This window comes from Tupaia chinensis, unplaced genomic scaffold (genome assembly GCF_000334495.1).
Source record: "Tupaia chinensis unplaced genomic scaffold, TupChi_1.0 Scaffold144702_1, whole genome shotgun sequence".
Classification (NCBI taxonomy): domain Eukaryota; kingdom Metazoa; phylum Chordata; class Mammalia; order Scandentia; family Tupaiidae; genus Tupaia; species Tupaia belangeri.
The window spans coordinates 2,308,957-2,324,475 of record NW_006204563.1 but is presented as its reverse complement, the minus strand read 5'-3'; positions in this window follow the sequence as shown (position 1 = coordinate 2,324,475).

Sequence of the window (15,519 nt, the reverse complement as noted above, 5' to 3'; positions counted from 1 at the left end):
CGGTCGTCTATGTGGGAGTCCAGTGACATAGCCATTATGCTAACTGCTGGTCCCTGTTTTTATTTTTTTCCGTAGGGCATATGCACTCGCCAGAGAGAGAGAGAAAGAGAGAGAGACAGAGAGAAATCACTCCCCAAGGGGAATGGCCATGCTGTAATTCCTTCTTTATTCTCTTATCAGGACTTCGGGCATGCATATACACACACCTAGCATGATTTTTCAAGACATCAGGTTCAGGACCCAAACACAGTCGGCTGTGTGGGAGTCTAGCACCTTAACCACCATGCCACCTGCTGACTCCTGTTAATAGGTTTTTAATTAAGCTTTGTATATCTATTTCTTTATTCTCTCTCTAACACCAATGATGTATACATTTGTGTTATCTGATATTATTCTATAAATTCCCAAAGTTTTTCTTTTGTTTTAATTCTTTCTTTCCCTTTGATGGTATATTTTGAATTAATCGTCTTCAATTTCACAGATTCTCTCCTACGCTCGATCCTGTCAATGATCTCTGGTACTTTTTTTTTTTTTTTTTCATTTTATTCCTTGTACTTTTCAGCTCCAGGATTTCTGTTTGATTTTTTTTTTTTAATATTTAAATCTCTGTTAAGTTTCTTCAATATATTTCTCAATTGTTTTTCTGTATTTTCTTCAAGTTTGCCAACCTTCCTTAAGATAGCTATTTTAGGGAACCAGCAGTTAGCGTAATGGCTATGTCGCTGGACTCCCATGTAGTCGACCGCGGTTCGTGTCCCGGACCCGGTGGCTTAAAACTCACGCCGGGCGCGTGTGCGTGCGGGCCCAAGATCCCGAGAGGAGCATGGAGGAGAAGGGATTGCGGCGTGCCCATCCCCCCTGGGGGGTGATTTCTCGCTTTCTGTCTCTATGTCTCTCTCTGTCTGTCGGGCGAGTGCACGCGCCCTACAGTGAAAATCTCTCTCAAAAAAAAAAAAGATAGTTATTTTAGTCCCATCATGGTACATGTTCCCCCCCCACCCCCCGTCAACTTTCTCTGGAGGGCTCTGCTAACAGAGCAGAGCATCTTCCCCTACCACGCAGTCATGTGGGACTCTGTCCCTCATCCCCTCGATGCCTTTTCTTCTTGGTCACTCTGAGACCAAGCATAACCAGCTTCCTCCTGCTGGTGCTTGACCTTTTCCTGGACTGCGTGAGGCTCTTCCCTCGCCTGCTTACACAGAGACAAACGACAACATGCCTGCACTTCCAAAACATGTGATGGAAAAAAATTAACTGTTTGTTATGGACCCTGTCCATTCACCCTTCTTTTGTAATTACAACCATCTTGTGGATTTTATATAGAATGTTCCTTTTTAGAGTATCATTATGAACTCCTATCTTTCCATCTAGACTTCTCTCAATTAAATAAAATAATAACAAATTTGGCATTCACTTTTATGTTACAATAACCTGAGCACTGGGAGTTCTTCTAAATTGATTCCTTAGGCCCCTCGGTCTGCTGGCCCTCACCCTGCTCTGGACATTTAGAAACATGACTGTACTGAGCCACAGTAAGGTGCCTTCATCAATGACACTCCAAGGAGCCCTGGTTCCTTGTAGCAGAGGAAGTATTAGGGATCCCTTGTAGCAGTGGCAAAATCGGAAAGATTTTTTTAAAAATTTCTATAGGGTACGTGCACTTGGCAGAGAAAGACAGAGATGGAGGTAGGGAGACCCTCCATGAGGTGTGGTCATTTCCACAATCCCTTCTCCTCCATTTCCCCCCCGGTGGGATTTTGGGTATGTATACCCATGTACCCAGAATGTTTTTCAAGCTGCTGGGCTGGGACTCAAACTGTAGTTGGCCACATTGGATTTAGCTCCCTTAACCATTAAGCCATGGGGCTGATCCAAAAGACCTATTTTTTTCATTTAAGATTTTTTTTTTATTATTATTGAGTTGTAAGATTCTTTGTATCATCCCTCTTTTTTTTTTTTTTTTTTTTAGTGGGTGGGCGGGATACTTATGCTATAGGGCATGTGTACTCACCAGAAAGACAGAGAGAGACAGAGAGACAGAAAGTGAGAAATCACCCCCCCCCCAGGGGGGATGGCCACACCACAATCCCTTCTCCTCCATTCTCCTCTCAGGATCTTGGGCACGCATGCACACGTGCCTGGCGTGAGTTTAAGCCACCAGGTCCAGGACTTGAACTGTGGTTGATGACATGGGAGTCCAGCAACATAGCCATTATGCTAACTGCTGGTCCCAGTATTTTATACAGAAACACAATTTTTGTATTTCAACCTTATATCCTGTAACTATGCGGAACTCCACTTTTACTGACTTTTTAGTAGATTCCTCACAATTTTTTTTTAAAAGAGGTTTTTGGTATAGGGCGCATGCACTTACCAGAAAGACAGAAAGAGAGGCAGAAAGCAAGAAATCATCCTGGTGTGGGGGTTGGCAGGGGGGTGGGGGGATGGCTTCACCACAATCTCTTCTACTCCATTCTCTCTGGATCTTGGCATGCAAGCACATGTACTCAGTATGAGTTTAGGCTTCTGGGTCCAGTACTCGAACCACAATCAACTATGTCGGAGTCCAGCAACATAACCATTATGCCAGCTGCTGGTCCCAGTTCCTCAGAATTTTCATTACTCAAGATCTTGTCATCTACAAATAGAGCCCATTTTACTTTTATCTTTTCAATCTAGATGTCTCTTTAGAATTTTTAAGTGCTAAGTAAATCAATGCAAGACTTACTATTTGAAAGTATTAAAGTTGATACTGCATAGATTCATTTAAAAGACAAAACTAAGGGGAAAAGGGTGCTATAGGGGAAAAATTTAAGAATAAAAGAGAGAGAGACAAAATAACTGGTTCGCTCAGCCTTATTAACTTATTGTGTGATCCTGCACAAATTTTGATTCCTCTTTGGGTTATATATTGGATTTCCCAAACCTTTTTCATTTGCTATAACTATGTACTTCTGGGACTATTTAGTAGACTTACTTTCCTCAGTTTATTCAGCCATACAAAAAAACTTCATTAAATATAGTGACCATCTTTTCTTCTTTTAATTTCTGCTGTTCACACAGGAGAAAAACATTGCCAGGAGAAAAAGCACACACTAAAGATTTCCTCACATTGAGAGAAAACTCTAACTCTCAACAAAGGCACAATGAAAGATATCACAAGAATGTAAACAATTATATTCTTTTATTAGTTTTTGCTATAAGGTGCATGTGCTCACAAAGGCAGGGGAGTAGTAAGAAATCACCCTCTGGGGGTGGATAACCACACTGCAATGCCTTCTCCTCTTGGGATTTTGGGCATGCATGCACACACACACAGCGTATTTTCTAAGCCACTGGGTCCTGGACATGAACTGTGCAGTTGGCCATATGGGATCCAGTTACCTTAAGAACCATGCTACCTGGCTGGTTCAAGTATTATGCTCTTAAAAACAAGTCTGAGGGGTCAGCAGATGGCATAGCAATTACATCACTGGACTACCACATGACTGACCATGGTTCCCATCCTGGACTCGGTGGCTTGAAACTGTTGCTGGATGCATGTGTGCGTGTGCCCAAGATCCAGGGAAGAGAAGGAATTGTGGCATGGCCATTGCCCCTGAGGGGTGATTTCTCATTTTCCCTCTCACTGCACACACCCTAAGGGGAAAAACAAAACAAAACAAAATGAAAAAAACTCAAAAAAAATGCCTGAATATAAATGAATAGCTTAGAGGCTTGTGGAAGTACAAGTGAAAATGAGCAGATGATGAAGCATTTCAGCACAATACTTTATGAACATTCTAAGACTACAAAGAATAATCAGTAAGGACATAAAAAATTAAAAATATATACATTATCTGAATTTTCACCACAGAGGGCCAGCTTTGAAAGCATAAGCTTTAGGTAGCATCTTTTTAAGTGATCATTTTGATCAAAATGATGAGAGTTATTTCATGACATATAGAATTAGATGAAAACTTTCTATCAAATATTACCTAGATACCTTACCTCTGCTTCTACTAATACTAATAGTACTAGAATAATAGATTTACCTAAGTTTATAAAATTAAATTTCAGGTGCTTTGGAGCCCAAGTTTTAATCTCTGACACAAAGGAAGAGGACTATCCAGACAAATACTAACGTCTTGTCCTTTCTTATGACACTGTAGAAAACTTAGAGAACCTTTTGCTAGATCTGGGAATAGTTTTCTTCATTTCTAAGTGTTTTATCAGACTTGGCACATTGCTCAGCTTCTGTAATACATGTCTTAAAGTTACTTAACTTGTTAGGGTTGCTTTCTTGGTATTGGGCTGGGTTATGCTGTTGCAGGGGGCATGCTAAACATCCTCCACTGTCCTCCCTACCCCTTACTGGGTAGTGGCAGTCATACAGTATGGATTGCCTGGCGTGGACAAAGAGGCCAGAGAAACAATACAAGAATTGGCTAAAGTTAATATCTGCCCTACACACAACCCTTACAACTCTCCTGAGTGGCCAGTGAAGAAACCAGATGGTACTTGGAGAATGACATGAGATTACAGAAAAGTGAATAAGGTAGTGCTGCCCACGCTGGCTGCTGTTCCTAACATCATTGATATTCTTGGCAAGTTAAGGATCTCAATTGCTAATGCCTTTATTTATTTATTTATTTATTTATTTATTTATTTATTTTGAGAAGCTTTTGCTACAGGGCAAGTGTGCTTGCCAGAGAGAGACAGAGAGACAGAAAGCGAGAAATCACCCCCCAGGGGGAATGGCCACGATGCAATCCCTTCTCCTCCATTCTCCTCTCAGGATCTTGGGCACACACGCATGCACACGCGCCTGGCATGAATTTAAGCCACCGAGTCCGGGATTTGAACCGCGGTCAACTACGTGGGAGTCTGACGACACAGCCATTATGCTAACTGCTGGTCCCACTAATGCCTTTATTTTGTTTAAGAGAGTTGTTTTTTTTTTTTTCTTTTTGCTATAGGGGGCATATGCTATCTCCAGACAGAGACAGAAAGCAAGAAATCACCCCCCGGGATATGGCCATGCCGCAGTCCCTTCTTCTCCAGTCTCCTCTTGAGATTTTGGGCACGAATGCACATGCACCCAGTATGAGTTTCAAGGCACTGGGTCCGGGACTCGAACCATGGTCGAATTCCACTGAATGTGGGAGTTCAGTGACATAACCATTATGCCAACTGTGGGTCTTTGCTGATGCCTTTTTTTATGTTGATATTCATGCAGATTGTCAGGACCAATTTGCTTTTTCTTGGCAAGGATGCCAATGAACTCTCACCACCCTTCCTCAGGGCTAGAGCCACAGTCCAGTGTTTTGTCATGGCTTAGTGGTCTAAAACTTGGAAAAGTGGAGTAAGCCAAATAAAGTACTTTTATTTTATTATATCAACAATACTATGTTAACCTTGGACTCTCTTCTAGACCTGGAAGAAAATGCTCCTCAGCTTGTTGATGAGGGCTGTAAACCAAAACAAAGTACAGGGACTTGGCTTATCTGTTAAATTCTTGGGGGTTTTTTGGTCGGTAAGAGAAAGGTGATGCCCTTGGCTGAACTGATAAAATCCAAGCTTTCCTCCTCCCTACTAGTTCTAAATAGCTATAGAAATTTTAGGCTTGTTGGGTTACTAGCAGGTATTTATCCCCCATTTAGCTTGACCCTGTATATAAACTAAAAAGGGGGCTCAGGAGAATTGGACGAGGGAGTGCCAACAGGCATTCAGCACAGCTCAGAGTGCTGTGGGTGCTGTGGTGGCATTGGGCTTTTAAAATCAGTCACTCCCCTGAGAATTAGATGTTAAGGTCACCCAGGAAGGGTATGTCTGGGGGCTCTGGCAGTGGCAAAGGAAAGCTTGATTCCCTCTTGGGTTTGGGTCACAAATTTGAAAGGGAGTCAAGACTTGGTACAGTCCTATTGAGCAACAGGTAAATGCTGTCTATCAAGCTTTGATAGCTACTGTATCTGTAACCAGACAAGCCTCAGTCACAGTTCAGACAGTCCTCCTCATTGTAAGGTGGGTACATGACCTGTCCCACAAGTCAAGAAGCTCAGCTACCCCAACAACGACTCTCACCAAGTGCCAAGCCTATCTGCAACAGGGCAGTAAGTTATCTATTAGCTCTGAGAATTGCACCAATGTTTTGGTGTTGTGACATGAACACTGTTATCCCTCCAATCCAGGCTCCTGTTTCTGTTTCTTCTCCTATTAATGAGGGAATGCCTCCAGTGCCAGATGATGCTTGGCAAATGGATGACTTCTGTTATGGGCAACCTGACCCCCACCTTCGCAGGGAGCTGTAGCATACCAGCTGTCTACATCCTCTACATTTAATTATTAATGCACTTTTGGTAATAGTAACTGGGCCAGGGTTGTGGTAACCTGCTCTGAACACACTAGGCATTCACTATAAGCTTTAAAAGTATCCAAGTTTTACAGGGCAATTCCCCATAAGACCTTTTGCCCTGCACTTTTCATTTTCCAGTGGAGCCATCCAAGAATGTCTTTGGTGGAAGGCTTCTTCTAGCCATCAGATGAGTGATAGCACATTGGCTTCCTCATTGCCATAACTCTGAAAGGGGAAGGATGGAGGATGCAAGGGACAGAGTAGCCAGTGAGCAGATTTCAGAGCTACATGGATTGTGATTGCTAAAGAGGAAAGGTCCTTAGCTATCTGCAAGGATAGCTGGGCTGCCTTCATAGAACTTACGCTGTGGATGCTACAATGGCGCCAACAGCAATGGAGCATTGTAGTGGTAAGACATTTATAAAATAAACAAGACTTAGATTATTACCATTTATCATATGTCTAGATCCTTCCCCTTTCAGAGTTATGGCAATGAGGAAGCCAATGTGCTATCACTCATCTGATGGCCAGAAGAAGCCTTCCACCAAAGACATTCTTGGATGGCTCCACTGGAAAATGAAAAGTGCAGGGCAAAAGGTCTTATGGGGAATTGCCCTGTAAAACTTGGATACTTTTAAAGCTTATAGTGAATGCCTAGTGTGTTCAGAGCAGGTTACCACAACCCTGGCCCAGTTACTATTACCAAAAGTGCATTAATAATTACCATGTGGCAGTTTAGGACTCCTTCTCTTGCTTTCTATGTCACGGATCGAAGTGCCCCTGGGCCTGATTGGCCATGGTGTACTAAGCCAGGGAGGTCTCCCTAGAGTTTTACTTTATTGTCCCAGGATAGGAATGTTTCTTATAAATTACCTGATAATAGAGACTTATCTTTGCTTGTGTCACTAAAACATTTATTTTATCATCCTTAAACCTAGTGGTGGGATCTGCAATGGCCAACACCCTTCTTGCACAAACACACAAGTCCACCTGCAGCATATGCTCTGTGTTCCCGTTTTCAGCAACCTCTGGAATTCCCTGGAGAATGCATCTTGCTAACCACTCTGAATGGGCCTTCCTGAGTAACTGGCAGGCTACTGGGAACCTGCACAGTGGACTAATGAGTCTGGCTAAGGCCAAAAACCATGTTTTTTTTTTTTTTTTTCAATTAGTCCAGGGACAGGTTAACAAGACTTGGCCTGTACTGGGATATACATTAATGGATGGCCTAGGTTGTTTGGTGGCTGTTCAGATAAAAATTAGAGAACATTATATGTATTGTTCTGAACACCTAAATGGCATTCACAATGAGACACCTCCAAATGTGGGATGAGGTTGACATCATTAGAAATGTGTCTGCATGAGCTGAGAACTAGTGCTTTCAGGGGATAAGAGAAATGAAGATTGTCTACTGATAATTCAGCCTCCAGTTCCCAGTGTCAAGTGGAGAAGAAAGGGGCAGGCCTTCAGAAGAAGACTTCTTCATTGTAGCTAAGAACTAGTACTTTTGCATGCAGTTTTAATTTTTGCTTTTTAAAAAATATATTTTTGGTTGTTTTTTTCTTTTTTTCTTCTCTCTCTCTCTCTCTTTTTTATAATCTTTCTCTGTTTTCCTATCCTTTTTCTTTTACCTCATCACTTTGCTCCTCAATCTCCATTCGCTGAGTGTCTTGACAGATCTAAGGAAACCATAGCCAAACATCCAAATACTATTAGGGTCAACATATTCCTCAATACCTACTGAATCTGCTACACAAAGGGATGAAAATGGAATGGAAAAGAGATTGCAGATCACTTCCTCCTGCACACCTCTGAATGCTCAGATTGAACTTCTAAAACTTAAGAAGAAACATGTAACCCATTAGATGACTAGAAATCACTGCAAAGGCACAAGAAATATGAGAAACCAAGATAATACCTTCCCCATAAGGGAAAAGAATAACTCCTCTTCATCCACAGACAGTTCAATGGATATCATGACAATTTCTGATAAAGAATTTAGAATATTCATAGTGACAAAGTTAACAAAGATGCAAGAGAAGAGAGACAATGAACTCCAGAAGAGGAAGGAGAATAGAGAGAAGGAGTTCTAGGAGGTGAGGAAGTTCTCACACGATCTGAAAGTGGAAATACACATCATGAAAAAGAATCAAATGGAACTGAACTGTTAGAAATGAAGGCTGTAATACAGGAAATCAAAACCTCCCTCGAAAGTATTAAAAGCAGACTAGGTCATTCAGAAGATCAAATCTCAGATGTAGAAAACAGAATTGCTGGCTTAGAAAAATCCACCAAAGACTGAGAAAATAGTCCCCCAAAATAAGAATAATATATGATAAATACTAGATACCATCAAACATCCAAACATCCGGATAATTGGTATTCCAGAAGGTGAAAAGACTAATAAGGAGGGCATTGTTAATCTATTCCATGAACTCCTGGAAGAAAATATTTCAAACCTAGGGAGGCATTCAAAGATCCAGACCCAAGAAATACAAAAGATCCCAAATAGAATCAACCCAAGAAGATCTTCTCCAAGACACATTATAGCCAGATTGACCAAAACCACAAAGACAAGGTACTCAGACTGCCAAGAGAGAAATGACAAGTCACCTACAAAGGATATCCCATCACACTTATGGCAGGTCTTTCATTGGAAACAATGTGAGCAAGGAAAGAAAGGGAAAATATATTCAAAGTGTTGAGTGAATATAACAATTTCAAACAAGAATACAGTACCCAGCAAGATTATCCTTCATATAGGAAGAGAAGACAAGAACATTCTCAGATAAATAAAACCTGAAAGAATTTACCTACACCAGACCAGTTCTCTAAGTTCTGAAAGGAGTAGAAAACTAAAGTCAGACACAGAAATAAGAGTTAAAAAAATATCTAAGAAAAGGGCCAGCTTAATGGTAGGGACAAGTCCAAAGTTGAATATTATCTTCCAGAATTTAAATGGAAATCTTGGACCACAACAGAAGTTAGATTAAGTACATGAGACTGAGCTGATGAATAGAATTTTATGGCTTTCAAATAAAACAATACAGATGTTTTTCTATGTTTTGTAGTACAGAGATAATGATTTTTGTCTTCTCTCGAATTGTCAACAAGTCTAGGTAACTACTATTTGAACAGAAACCTAACCTGCTTTCTGGCTTTAAGTCTTAAGCAAAGTTCTAACTTTTTCTGATTTGGATTTATTAAAGCTAAAACTGACTTTCTTGAAATTAAGAAAACATATGAAAAATATACCTTTTTAATGACCACAGTAAGCTATATAGCTCAGCTAGGTGCTATTTTATAGTATTTTCATATTCATTCTACTCATAGTTTCATGCCTAAAGTCAAACATAAGTTCACAGATATTTATATATCAGCTGAACTTGCTATTGAAAGTAGTCAGATCAATTAAGATATTTTGTTAACCAATAATATGTGGGAGGAAAAAAAATGAAAAGCAACTGCAGATACTAGAGATAGAGTGAGAGGAGGGTGGAATATGGCAGAGAGTTGGATACAAGGGGGATATATATATATATATATACACACACACACATATACACACACATATACATATATATAACAAGAAATGGAAAATTGTGATGATAACATGTATGATTAAGTCACTATGAAGTGTATTCTGGATGGGAAACTGCATCTTGTATACTGTGATGATGTTCAGTGAGTGAATGCAAACTAAATAAAGTTAGTATTAAAACAAACAAAAAGGAAATGTGTCTGCCTCATAACTTACTGAATATGATGAATGGGGGATGGCAGAACCCCAATTTAACTGCTGGGGCACATCCATTACCTTGGGAAACACTATGGGCCTGTGGTACCCACAGATGGCCCTATTTACCCTACAATTGGACTGGTAGATGTAGCTGGGGATGGCTCTACATACCTGGGAAGGTATTAGACACCCTTCACTCCAAACCTTCTAACTAGGATATGCTTTCTGCCAGAAACTGTGTTAAACACACCCCTTAGTCATTCTACCCATTGTTTATTTTCTCCCCAAGAGCCAGTGATATTTATGTAGGAAAGACTGTAGAGGCTCCTGCTAATCATACTGCAAATGCTCTTAACCATACTAGATACCCCATTTTTCAGTTAAATGTTAAGGTTATATAGATATGCAAAGCAGTGCTCCAGAATAGGATGGCCTTAGACATGCTTACTGCAGCTCAGGGTGCACTTGTGCCAGTCTACATATAGAATGCTGTGTTTATATTCCTGATAATCAATATAATGTATCCACTACCCTTAAGGCTCTAGAAAAATCTCTCATATCTCAAAAATGGAAGAAGACCCCTTTTTGATTTGGTTTGGTTCTCTTAGCTCATTCTGAGGAAAACAAACAAACAAACAAAAACTCTTCACTGGTATTATTGCTGTAATTTTATTACTGTTATTTGAAACTTATGCCTTCTATTGGATTTGTGGGATATGAATGCAATGTTTGACTCATGCCCACTCCAGGGATTTGGTGGAAGATTAACAGCTCATGAAGATCATGAGGGTGGTGTGAGAGTCAATGTCAGGGTGTAGTGGGAGTGAACGCTATACATGGACTTTCCTCCTTCCTCTTTGCTCTATTTCTCTGATATCTGGATGCTTTTCTGGCTAGACCTCACAAGTTCCTTGTGACCTACTTTTTTTTTTCTTTCTTTCTCTCTTTCTCTTTCTTTCTTTCTTTCTTTCTTTCTTTCTTTCTTTCTTTCTTTCTTTCTTTCTTTCTTTTTCTTTCTCTTTCTTTTTTTTTATAGAGATATTTTTGCTATAGTGTGTATGTACTCGCCAGAGAGACAAAGTGACAGAAAACAAGACATCACCCCCCACCACCACCACCACCAGGGGTGATGGCCACAGTGCAATCCCTTCTCCTCTAGTCTCCTCTTGGGATTTTGGGGACACACACACACAGGTCCGGTGTGAGTTTCAAGCCACCAGGTCCAGGACTGAGACCACAGTTGGTCATGTGGGAGTCCAGTGATGCAACCATTATGCCATCTGTTGGCCCAGGTGACCTTTTCTTTATCTAATGGAACTGGCCCATGGCCAGGGTTGTTCTGAAAATATGCCTTTCATGACCCTTACCTCATGGAAGGAGGTGTGTACCCCTTCCACATTAATATCATAAGAGGCACTAAACCCCAGACATACTCTGCTGCTTCTGTTCATTGATAAGCAGATCTGGTATTGTAACTCCTAAACAATGTGTGTCTTTACTTGATTTATGTATGCTTTGCTCTTAACAAATATAACCTGAGCTTGTGTTCACTGACAGCATAGACCATTCTCTGCCTGGCCATCAGTGAGACTTGTTCGTCTTTCTTTGCTGAACTTCTGGGTGTGCTCTTTGCAATTGGTAAACATTGTGAACAAGCTCCCCCATTCCCCAAATTCACCCCCTGATGAACATGGGTCAAAGAGTGGGTTCCAAAGCAAAGTCCTATGCTTACTTCTCCTTTCCAGGGAATGGTAGGTTCCTCTGCATTGTGTTGCCTGGGATGGGGAGAGGGGTGATGCAAATAATGTAAAACTGTCCTTCCTACCCTCTTCAGTGTGCCTTATTATTGTGGTGCAGTCAGGTACTGTGATGTTTCATCTTGTTCTCTTAGCTCTTTTGATGCATACATAGCTGTTCAAATTGGCATCTCTGTTGGGAGACAATCCCTGGAGAGGCTTACTTTGCCATTTTGTTCCATAATCTCTTTGAATTTTTAAATTAAGAAGTCATTAGGACCAGCAGTTGGCATGATGGCCATATCACTGGACTCCCATATAGTTGATCCTGGTTTGAATCCCGGACCCAGTGGCTTAAACTCATGCTGGGCACATATGTGTGCATGCCCAAGATCCCAAGAGGAGAATGAAGGAGAAGGGATTGTGGCATGGCCATCCCCATGGGGTGAGGTGATTTCTTGCTTTTTGTCTCTCTGTCTCTGTCTTTGTGGCACTTTGTACACATGCACTGTAGCAAAAGTCTCTCAAAAAAAATTTAAAAAAAAAGTCATGCACTTGTAAAGTGGAAATTGGTGCTATGTCATTCAGTAGTTTTCCTGTACAGGTCGAACTTAAAGTGTACTAGGCTTAAAGACAGAAAACTTTTTACTCCAACGCACTATGACCATAGACACAACCTGAACCTTAACATTTACATCTGTAGTGTGACGGATGATAACATTTACCTTGGAGGGCCGTTTTAAGCTTTTCAAACAGAGCAGACGATGTAAGTATTCCAATCAGAACTCTTGAGTTCTTGCTTCACTGTATTTCTACACTGCCAAATGTAGTAAGATATTATTTTGAAATATTAATTTTGTCCTAATTTCTTCCCAGTTGGAAATTGGTCAGAGGAATGCTTTGAAGAGAATTAAAATTGTGGATATCAAGAATTTAGAGAAGGAAGCAACCAACGTTTCATTTTTGACATTCAAAATAGGCTTTTGGAACCCTTGTCAAAAGCAGTAATTTTGAAAAAAACTTATTTTGGGTTTAGAGGAGTCAGCTTTTTATGGGGAAAAGAAAAGGCTCTTAAGATTCAAGAAAGATGTCTCTGAAGGAAGCAGAACATAGAATATTTTTCATGATAACAAACTGGCAAGAGAGTAGGGAATTCTTCAATTGATCCACCCTTGATGGTGGTAGGGGGCAGTAGTGTGGCTACTCAATTAATGTCAGTTAAAAAGAAAGGAGGGAGGAGAGTAGATGTTGGCAGTACATCATCATTGAGAGAACACTGCTGCTTTCCTTCTTCAGTCCCAGTTTTGGTTGTGCAGGAGCTAAGCTGATACTGACACTGTGTTGTCCTTCGGGTGACCACATGACACTTGAGTTAAGGAGCTATGCCAGCTACTGCTCAGGGAGCTTTCAAGGGAAAGTCTTACATCCACAGCTGCCTGCGTGTTCTCTATGATTCTTCAGCAGAAAGGATTGCCCTCCACTGTCCAAGATCTTGCTAACTCATATCCATGTAGTCCCTTTCTGAAGACACCACAAATTATGAATGGCTCAGGCATTTTATGACCCATGAGAATAGCAGGTGAGTGGCCGTGTAGAGTTTAATGAGAGAAAACTCCTAGTATCGGCATCTAAATAAGAAATGACGAGGAAAACCCTATCACACCAGAATGCCCCTTTATCCTTAGTTCTTACTTATCCTTACAGATAGATGTCAAATGTCCTATCTACTCTTAATTCTTCCCACACATCTCCAAGGGAACATTGATCACCTCTTTGGGTAAACCACTACATGTTGTATTCTAGCACTTGTTATAGTTTGTTGCTAACATTTGTTCATGTTTGTTTCTGCTTCTAGAATATGTCTTTACTAGTGTTATTTAACTTTGGCACCTTCAGCATATAATTTCTGGCATATAGAAGAGGGACCAGCAGTTAGCATAATGGCTATGTTGCTGAACTCCCATGTAGTCGACCGTGGTTTGAGTCCCGGACCCAGTGGCTTAAACTCATGCTGGGCGTGTGTGCATGTGTGCCCAAGATCCCGAGAGGAGAATAGAGGAGAAGGTATTGCGGCATGGCCATCCCCCCTGGGGGGTGACTTCTCACTTTCTGTCTCTCTGTCTCTCTCTGTCTTTTTGGCGAGCACATGTGCCCTATAGCAAAAAACTCTCAAAAAAAAAAAAGAAAGAAATTGCTAAAAGAATGAATAATTATATATTTAAATATGTGTTTTAAAAAAATATTTAGCATATATGCATACATAAATATGCAATATATATTATATATATTATATATTATGTATATAATACATACACATATGTAAAATTATTTTCTTGTACACACACTATTAAGGCTCACTCTCTGAAGAATTTTTGAAAATTAAAGTGAATATAAATATTTGGAAAGAATTAGATCAATAGTTAAATATTATAATATTTATAAAGTTGTGACCATCTGGTCTTATATAAATAAAATGAGGCATTTCATATGTGGTATAATTTTTACTGTGCCTCTGGAAATCTTTTAAAGCAGAATACTCTTTATTCCACCCTCTAGGACACCTGCAATTCTACCACAATAACATTTCACCTATCAAAGAGTGCCAGAATTCAAAGTCATAATACTCCAAATCAGTAACCTAGGTGTAAAAGAACTTACAGAGAAGTTATAAGTTGCAACATAAATTTTAGTTCTCCCAAGTTATATGCTAGTATTTTGTTCAGAGTAAAAAGTAATTAAAAATACTTGTATTTTTCCTCTAAAATCACATCATTTTACAATTCTTGCATTACCAAAAATATTTTTTAAAGTGAGAGTGTCAGTTCTTATTTATTATTTTCTCATTCACATATCTATATCCTCTCTTAATACCAGAGACGACTTTCCCAGTAATTGTCACTAACACATTTTCAAACAGTTTAATCTTCATTTTCTCTGTCGAGTGAATGTTGAAATTTTCCTTCACTTTAGAAACTTATAAAGGTCTACAAAGAGGCCCAGAGCTAATGAGTGTAGAGGGAGTCTTGCAAAAAAAGGAGAGACCAGAGAATTGAATTGTAAGAGTTCTGCTACCAGGTTCAGCAAGCCCAGGTAAAGTCGCCGTTTGCTATCTTGTTGTTTGTTGTCAGTTAAAAAAAATCTTGTTAACAAGCAGTAAATATAGGGGCCAGCAGGTCATGTGGTGGTTAAGGTGTTGGATTCCCACATGGTCAACCACAGTTTGAGTTCTGAACCTGGCAGCTTGCTTTCTCCCTTTCTGTCAAATTAAGATAATAATAATAATAAATAAAATTAAATATATAATTAAAAAATAGTAAATATATACTTTAACATCAGATCTAGAAATTCTCAAGCCTGACGAATCCCCACACTTACTTGTAGCTTGTCAAAATACAGATTACTCACCCTTGGAAGTGTGTTTTGGTAGGTCTGAGGAATTATATTTTTTAAAAGTTCTCAGATTGATTCTTATGCTCTATCAAGATCCAAGCTTAACATTCAAACTAATGTGTACAACATGACTCATTTCACAGAAAATGTTTTGTATAACCAGTGGACCATACAGATGATGGAAACAAGTCCTTCCGGTTGCAGACATTTAATTTTTGGTGCCTAAATAAACATTTAAAAAGATGTTCTCACCAATGTTCAGCCAACATTCTAGCTGATATACTTAGAGTGCCAATCTAATACTTACGTTGTAATATAAC